This window comes from Lathyrus oleraceus, chromosome 3 (genome assembly GCF_024323335.1).
Source record: "Lathyrus oleraceus cultivar Zhongwan6 chromosome 3, CAAS_Psat_ZW6_1.0, whole genome shotgun sequence".
Lineage (NCBI taxonomy): Eukaryota > Viridiplantae > Streptophyta > Magnoliopsida > Fabales > Fabaceae > Lathyrus > Lathyrus oleraceus.
Window position 1 is genome coordinate 100,275,780 of NC_066581.1, and position 8,897 is coordinate 100,284,676.

Genomic DNA, 8,897 nt, shown 5'->3' on the forward strand with positions numbered 1-8,897 from the left:
ATGTAGTGATAATGCTAGTTTGGCATTTTGTCTTGGAATGGTGTTGTTGCTGGTCGCAATTATAAGTATTTAATTGATATTTGACCTTTGATTAAAATGTTCGATATTCTAATGATAGCTGTGGTTCGATGACGCCAAAGACTATACAACGATGGAGCTAACTCTTAAACAATTAATTGTAAGACACAAATAACATTAATTATAATAGTAATTACTTAATTAAAAATTAAACGAGCCGACTTAGCTCAGTGGTAGAGCGCGTGGTTTTTAACCACGTGGTCGTGGGTTCGATCCCCACAGTCGGCGCCAGTTAATTAAGTTTTGAAAAATGTGTTATTTGATCGCTAATTTGATATCGTTATTCAATCAAACAATAAATATTCAACAGTTTGTGAAAAAAAACACTTAAACATCTCACATATTTCTTTTTCTTCACCGAAATCGTGACGTTGTCTTTGAGAATCACCTTTTAATTTTCCAAGAATTACAATCATAATCTTCAATATTTTTATTTTATATTAAGATATTTTACATAAATTGAAAATCAATAAAATAATTAAATCATCTTTTTATAGCTCATATTAATTTTTAAAACAATGAACATTGTGCCTGATATGAATTAAGGAAATTAAATAAGGAAATAAATTTTTTGTGAAGAAATTGAATGTTTCGACAAAATTATACAATTTGGAATTTCAGTCGAAGATACCTTGATACAAGGGTAAATATGTTGTGTGGACTTAGAAATGTTTCGAGCCGTTGGGAAACAGAAGCATCACTAACGACAGTTCGACAAAGGATTTGAATTCAAATAAGGGCGGGGATTCTTTGTTCTTATCTAACTGCTGGACATACGTGAGTGGGGCATGGTGGACAATCGCGCACATGAAGAGTGCCACTTGTCTCAATCTGGTGAATAGTCCGTTAGAAGCATTTATTTCGATTGGTATAAATATGAGGTCTTAGTGTTAGGATCAAGGTGTTAAAGATTGTACAAATTCATCAAATTATCCAAAGTACCAGTGTGTAGAGAAAGTGTAAATTGAGAAAATGTATGTTTGTTGTCGCACCATGTTTTTATTCAAAGCAATTTAATCAATCTTTCATTTTCTTTTCAGAAATTTATCTTCTTCGCCATTTACTTTCTAGTACTTTCCTTGCTTTCCTTTATATCATTTAACAAATTATTTGAGTATGAACCTTGTCGAAGTATTTATCATTCTTCAGACTTCGCCATAAAAACAATTAGCACATGTCCTAGGATCAATCTGATTGATCCTGTAAGTAACCAAAATATTTTCAATTTGAAAGATCAACGGTTGTTTACTAATTTTCACGGTAAATAAATTGGCATGCCCAGTGGGACAGTGCTAACTGTTTTGAAAACATAAAAGCAAAATTTTCTTCATTTTTATTAGTTCTTGTCGTCCAATCATCTTTCTCCTTTTGAAAAGTTCGTTGTATGTTATTGAGAAGTGGTAAAGTAACCACCATCAACGAAGGTAGCCAAAGAGGACGATACACGATGGGAATGGTAAATTCAAATCAGCCAGATAGTGTGAACCCTCAGAATATGTAAACTAATAATGGAGAACCACTTTCAGTTTCTTCGACCGGGGGGACCAACGTTTCTAACAACCGTTTCTGAACCTATAACGTCAATGGCAAGTTCGATGCCTACCCATTCGATTTCCCACACATGCCCTATTCTGAATTTTACTAGGCCAATGGGCCCTTCATAAACTCCCTGACTTGTATGGACTTCTGTCTTTAGACCTTTTACGCCTCCAAGGTTTTCGATGCCGTTAAGTGGTCGAGATCAACCCTATGGAATGCCAACTTCGATGATGGCAAACTTACAAAGCGCCCCTCCAGTATTTTCAGAGTCTGTGATGACTTCGTCATTACAGGAGGCAGGTTCTGGGGTGAACATGGGTCAAAATAACCAGTCTTTAGGAATTTGATATTCTACCCGTATTCCAAATTTGACGAATAATTTTGCTGCAGTCATTAGACAACAAATGGATGAGAGTAACCATGACATGGTCCAGATGTTGGCCCAAACTATGGGGATAATCCTTAATCCTCTGATCCAGGATACTACCCATCCAATCGATAAATGGCAGTGCAGATGACGTGCCTGGAGAACTTCTTTGGTGTGCCTCGGCCTCCCCGTCATCCACATAGAGAGTATATGGTAGAAAACCAGGGGGTAGCCTTCGAGGAGGATCCTACCATTAACCAAGTTCAACAGAACCAAAGAGACATACCCAGGGAGAACGTGGCAAACATAGGAGGAGCGGTCAAACAAAATAGGGTCGAACCCCCTAGAAACCAACCACGAGGCCGTGTGAAGGAAGAACCAAGGATATCATTGGTAAATAGAAATCAAAATGCTGATAACCTCATACAACAAATTTGATATGATGATATGGAAGTAAATAATAATTTGGCAGCCATGGTTGAAAGAATCATGGCTCGAAACAGGGTAAACTTTGGCCTTCGAAGGACAAACTATACGTCACCACTCTCAGAATATATCCTCCAGTCAGACTTACTCCCTAGATGGAAGGTCCCTAAATTCACTAAGTTTTCTGGGGATACTACTGAATCCACTATCGAACATGTGGCTAGGTATTTAACAGAGGCAGGAGAAATTTCGAACAACAAAAACCTTAGGATAAAGTACTTTCCGTGTTCTCTCACAAAGAATGCCTTCACGTGGTTTACAACCTTGCCACAAATTCACACTTGGACTCAGTTGGAAAGAATGTTCCATGAGCAGTTTTACATGGGACAAACGAAGATTAGTCTAAAAGAGTTGGCTATCATCAAGCGGAAGTTTACTGAGCCAATTAATGACTATTTGAATAGATTCTGCTTATTAAAAGCCAAATGTTTTAAGCAAGTGCCGAAACACGAGTTGGTCGAAATGGCCGTCGAAGGCCTGGATTATTCCATTAGGAAGAAGTTAAACATCCAATACTTGAGGGATATGGCCCAACTGGCTGATAGGGTTTAACAACTAGAGCGTTTGAAGGAAGAAAAAGCTAGAGAAAATAGGAATAAGAGAGTGGCCTACATCGAATTTAATGAAGATAAAGAAGGACCATATGATGAGCCTTCGAGCTTTGACGAAAGCGAGATCTACCTTGCTGAACTAAAACAATGCTCTCCCTATTCCTTTAAGGTCTTAGCTCATTCGAATGGAAAAAACACTATCAAATCGAAAAAGAATGATAAATTTCCTTAGAAAACTTATACGTTCGACGTTACAAAATGTGACGAAACCTTTGACTAGTTAGTTAAGGATGGACAAATGATAGTGCCTCCTGGTGCTAAAATGCCTCCTTTAGAAAAAAGAAAGAAAATAGGTTTTTGTAAGTACCATAATTTCCTGGGTCATAAAATGTCTCAATGTTTTCTTTTCATGGATCTTGTCCAGAATTCTATTCAGGAGGGAAGACTCAAATTCAGAGAGAAACCAGGAGCCAGATGAAGATTGACTCCGACCCTCTACAAGTAGTTGCCGCTCACTACACAGATCCAAATTATGTAAATATGGTCGAAGTTACTGATGACTTCAATAACACTATCAACATGGTAGAAGTTACTGATGACTTCAACAACACCATCAACGTGGCCGAAGTTATTGAGGATTTTGCTAACAAGGCTGTGATGGTCAGGGTCTCTAAGCACCTTGACTAGGATTTCCTCAAGAATTTTGTCTAGGAGGCTGTTGAAAGCTTCGTCAATGGAACCACTGATGGTTTCGACCCTGGAATCACCGAAGATTCCAATTTGATGATGATGACCAAAGAGACTGCTGATAGTTTTATACAAATGGATAAGGCTACTGAGAGCCTTCAGACAAAATTCCATAATCCAGGCATCACTGAAGATGTCAACATGGAGGTCAACATGATTGAAGTCTCACAGGAAACTTCCATGGAAGTCGACGATGAGTGTCGACAAGAAGAATACAACAAATTGGCCTTCCCAAAAGAAGATGAGACTCTTATGGATTTCCTCCATAGGTGCCAAGGGAAGAAATCAGAAGTCATGTTATACCCTCGATGTAGTGCCGTGTTTGACAAAAAGCGGCGCACAATCTTGAGGGAATCAGGAAGGCAAAAGATAGATGGGATCAGGGAGCCCCTTAGGACCAACGAGTTTGTGGGACTAGAAGAGCTTTTGATCCTATGAGGTATCTTGACCCAAGCATAACTTTGGTGAAGCTTGATGGGACAAGACGAAGGGGTCATACTGCCAAACCTATCTTCTTCAAACCCACCTTAGAGGCTTCCGACAGAAAATGGGTGAAGCCAGCTGACAACAGAAAGCATGGCCAAGGAAAATGGAAGAACTTCGAAGTAGATATAGGTTTGTCATTGGCCTACAGTGGGAACTATCACCAGATCAATAATGTTCATGATTGTGGAGACAGAGGCCAACTATAACTTGCTACTTGGACGCGAATGGATACATGGAGTTGGAGCTGTACCATCCTCCATGCACCAGAGAATCACCATCTGGCACCCAGAAGGTATTGTGGAGAATGTAGAAGCAGACCAGGATGTTTACTGTGGAAATTGGTAAACAACCGATGGTCCTCCCTAGGCCTTAAAACCAAGGGTTACTTGCAGGATCGACCAGTTGATCCTAAGACATGTGCTAGTGCAAGTGAGGCTTGTCTAATTCGACAGGACAACTTTGTGAGGAACGGCTCCTAACAAAGTATTGAACAAGCACATGATTTTCCACACGAACGGTTTGAACGATGCTACAACCTATGGGTGACTCATGACCGACAGCGCTACAACGTTCAAAAGATGTACACGACGAACACGCTTTTGGTAAATTCTATTATCGTAATAGAATCAGTGTCGACAACGTAGATGACAACGTAAAATGACAACTCAAAAGTAAATGAAATTAAGATAAAATGTTCAACGGGAACAATTGAAAAGTAAGGAAGTTGCATTGAAATAAATGTGGTGATTCACGTACATAGCACTCTAAAAAACTCTTGCTTCCTCGCGTTGGGAATGGGAAGTTTCTTACAAGTGGTTTGTTAGTACAAGGTGAACACCTCGAGCCCCTCGTGGGACATTCTATTTATACTAAACTAAAGGAACTTCTCATAAGCTAAAACTCCTAGAAACTAGCAGGTGTTATGTCACATGATCTGCACATCCGTTGCACCCATGTCTTGCCAATTGCTCCAGCTTCTGGCGCTCTTATTCTTCTTGTAACTGCTGGTTATTTTTAAATTTCAAATTTCTCCTGCCCAGACGTTAGGGCGATGTTGTCTTCTACACATTTGGCATAACATAAAATTCTTTAAGTCTCAGACTTCACCTCAGTCGACGAAATGGCCTATCGACCAGGCAAGCTTCTCCTGTCGGCTTAATCCCTTGACTTGTGTTTTTCCCACTCTTGCTTGCCTCAAACACCTCTTCATTCTTTTATGGGGTATAACCCCCAAATTCACAGGACTCTGTCATTAACTATGCTTTCAGCATGCCTTAGAGATTTTTCGTGGTAACAAAATCCCCTCCCAGAGATGCCATTTTCGACTGTCGAAGTTGGTGAGATGATGGCATCTTTGAAATGTCGACTTACCCCTTACTGCTTTGACTTCTACTTAGTGGGACCTCTGTTTACCCCACGCTAATGATGTCATATAATCATGACTGATGTTTCCTTTTTCCCTCGAGACGCACAAAATCACATCCCCATCACTTCACGTCTTTATGACTGAAACGTGTTTGCTATCACGCATGCCTTCTCTCCTCCACGTGTCTGCAAACATGAGAACGTGGACATACGTGTCGAAAGTGGAAGATCAAACGCTCACTCTTCTCCGCTCAGGGTTTAACCCCTATAAAACCCTCATTCTTTCTTCTTCTCCCCTTTTTTCGCCCTTTTGCTTCACCATACACTCATTTCCTGTGCTTTGTGAAAAATTCTTCTTCTCCAAGACAAAAATCTTTCATTTTCTCCATGGCAAGCTCCAACAAACCCTGCTGCTAAACTCACACATCCTATCACCATTGATGGTAGATAGTATGTTCCTAAGCCTCCGTTTGCAGAAGAGAAGGCAAAAATCTGGCGTTCTCAAGTATTGATTCCTCTTTCTTTGGCTGATGAACCCTTAGCGTTCTTAGGTCCTCTTCCAGAAAACCGACACCCAGAGATTACCAGAACAAATTCTTCCCTTTTCCCCTTCAGTCACATCTATGAACCCGTGATTTCTGCCCAAAAACCCTTTTCCCTTCGCTACATCGACAGGAACTTCAGGACTGCTCCTCCCAAAAACTGTCCTAAGTTTTGTGCTTGGATGGATCGGTTAAAATCAGAGAAAATCGACCATTGGAAAAGGACACGCATCTACACCCTTCTACAGATTGCCCGTTTTGGCCCTCCCCGATCTTGTGGCATGTTATTAGCTGCCCTTCAATTTTGGGAGAGTTCGACCAACTCCTTCCATACCAAGTGTGGCATGATCATGCCGACACTCCTGGACATTGCTGCCATCACTGGCTTAAAACCTACTGGCGAAGTCTTCGACCGTGAAGCTGTAGCGCCAATTTCCTTGAGGTTCGACGTTGGTGACTCTCGCAAGCCAACATACAACAATTTTATTGATCATCATGCCACCTCTGCAGGCCCTATGACCGACGAGGAACATGTGGCTTTCCTGACCCTCTGGCTATCCCGCTTTGTCTTCTGTTCCAGATCTATGCAGGTAGCCAAGCACTTTGCCCTCCTGGCGACTCAACTGCACCAAGAGCATGACATTGCCTTGGGCCAACTAATTTTAGCTTCTCTCTATGAGTCTCTGTCTGAGGTTGTATACCAAATTAGATTGTTCGACCCTGAGAACTCCAGAAAAAAATGTATTGGTCCATGGCCCTTTCTGGTTCTTGCAACTGTGGCTCAATGCCACTTCCTCTAAAGATATAACACTCTACAGGATGAGGAGGGTTGCGTGTCCCCCAGAGGAACGACACCTTATTTGGAAACGGTTGATCCCTCTGACGCCCATCGACAAAAACTTTCCCGACCTCCAAGTGTTTCGACTTTTGTTCGACATCATGCTGACCCGTGTCGATTTTCTACCTTCTATGGCCCCTTTCAGCCGTCGAACTGAGAGTCCTGCATGGCTCACCAGACCTTTCCCTCCGACTGAGGAGGAACATAAAGATGAAACCTTCCTCATTTGGAGGCGTCTTCTGGTCCCTTGATTCCTGTCGGCTGAAACCTCTAGCAACAATCTTGGCTTAGTGGCTTATCAGCCTCACTTGGTGGCCCGACAATTTGGCCTTTGCCAATTCATTCCCAAGTCCCTGTTCTCCTCTCAAGAATTACTCGCCAATATCCTCTATGGTCAACCTTGGAGTGAGATCGAGGAGGAACTTGAAACCATTTGGAAAAACCGACCACGTCTCCCTTCTCTTCCTTTTCGACCAGCCTACTTCTGTACCAAAGAATTCAATGATTGGTGGCAGTCGTATTTTACCACTTATGTTGGCGCCCATGAGGCCAAACTATCTGAATTAATTGAAGCTTTTGTTTACTTACAGGCGAAGTCGACCAAGTGTAAGGATCTTCATGTCAAACAAATTCGCGCTTTCCAGAATTATTTCCAAGTTGTGTATCGACCAGATAATCTTCGTCGGACCATCTGGGAGGCCGCGGTCGAACTGAAGGAGAAAGTAACCGACATGCTTCCAAAACTTAAAATCCCCGGTTACGCGAAAGACAAGTATCTTTACGCTCTTCACTTTGGAAACCTCAAGTTCCCTCCTCTGCCATCTAGCCCCTTGGCTTTGGACTTTGGTCATTTGGTTCCGATGTGGTTTTATTGTCCCATTTCATACGTACAAAACGCCTATAAGAAAAAGGCCGACAGAGTGGTCCCGACGAAGCATTATCTTCCTGACTACTCAGGGCCACTTCATATTGATCCACAATATGTTAGTGTGTTCGAATCCACACAACTTGGTAACACTTCCTTTCAGCTGGATTTCGTCGCTCACTTGCGTTTCTTTTGTTTATTTGCAGCGATCCCTCTAGATAATGTAGGTCCTGCTCCTGTTAAAGGACCTACTCCTTCGACACAGGAGGCTCAGGTTCGACTCTGGCTGAGTTGATGTTTCCTTTAGCTTTTTGTTTTTATTCTTAGCCATCATCTCCCTTTCTGCAGGCTGCTCCTGAGAAATCTTCTGACGATGATGAGCGCCCTATTGCTCAAGTCTTGAGAAAACCCAGTTCTTCGGTATGCACCTATCTGAAGCATTCTCATTTACTCCTGTGATTTTTTTGAGGGAAATACTACGTGGTCTCTAATTACTTACTTATGTGTAGGGTCAACCATGTTCGACAGACTCCACTGTCTCCTCTCACTCCAAAAAATCCAAAAAACACAAACGCTCTGCCGGCACAGGCTCTGAGGTATTTCTTGTCGGCTTGTCTGATATTCTGGCTAGAATATCTGCTTATAACCTCTCTTCGTGTCTCCAACACACTTCCCAGCATAAATCCAAAAGCCACCATGGCCACAAGAGGAAGAAGCATGACTCTCCCTCCAGGAGTGGCGACCAAGAAGAAGAGACACCATACAATGCCCACTCTAGAGGTTCCTGCTGAAGACGTCGACACCATTGTGGTCGACACTTCCATCCTCGAAAAGGTCCCTGATCCAGCTGTGAGAGCTTTACAGTCGACTGGCACCTCCCCTGCTGCTGCCTTGGGGAAAGAAAATCAGGATGTAGTCTCCCCTGCATCGACACAGGTAATTACTTGTTTTCATGTTTACTCCCTTGGATTATTGTACTTCTCTTACGCATTTTTTCTTACCGCAGGCTGATGCCTCTGTTGAGTAGACTCAA

The 8,897-nt window shown here is 42.0% G+C and overlaps 1 non-coding gene across 1 annotated transcript; it reads left to right on the forward strand.

Annotated features, from left to right (window-relative positions):
* The first annotated feature begins 234 nt into the window (after window positions 1-234).
* On the forward strand, window positions 235-306 carry TRNAK-UUU (transfer RNA lysine (anticodon UUU)). The gene has a single exon. It is a non-coding gene; the product is annotated as a tRNA-Lys (tRNA).
* Window positions 307-8,897: the final 8,591 nt, after the last annotated feature.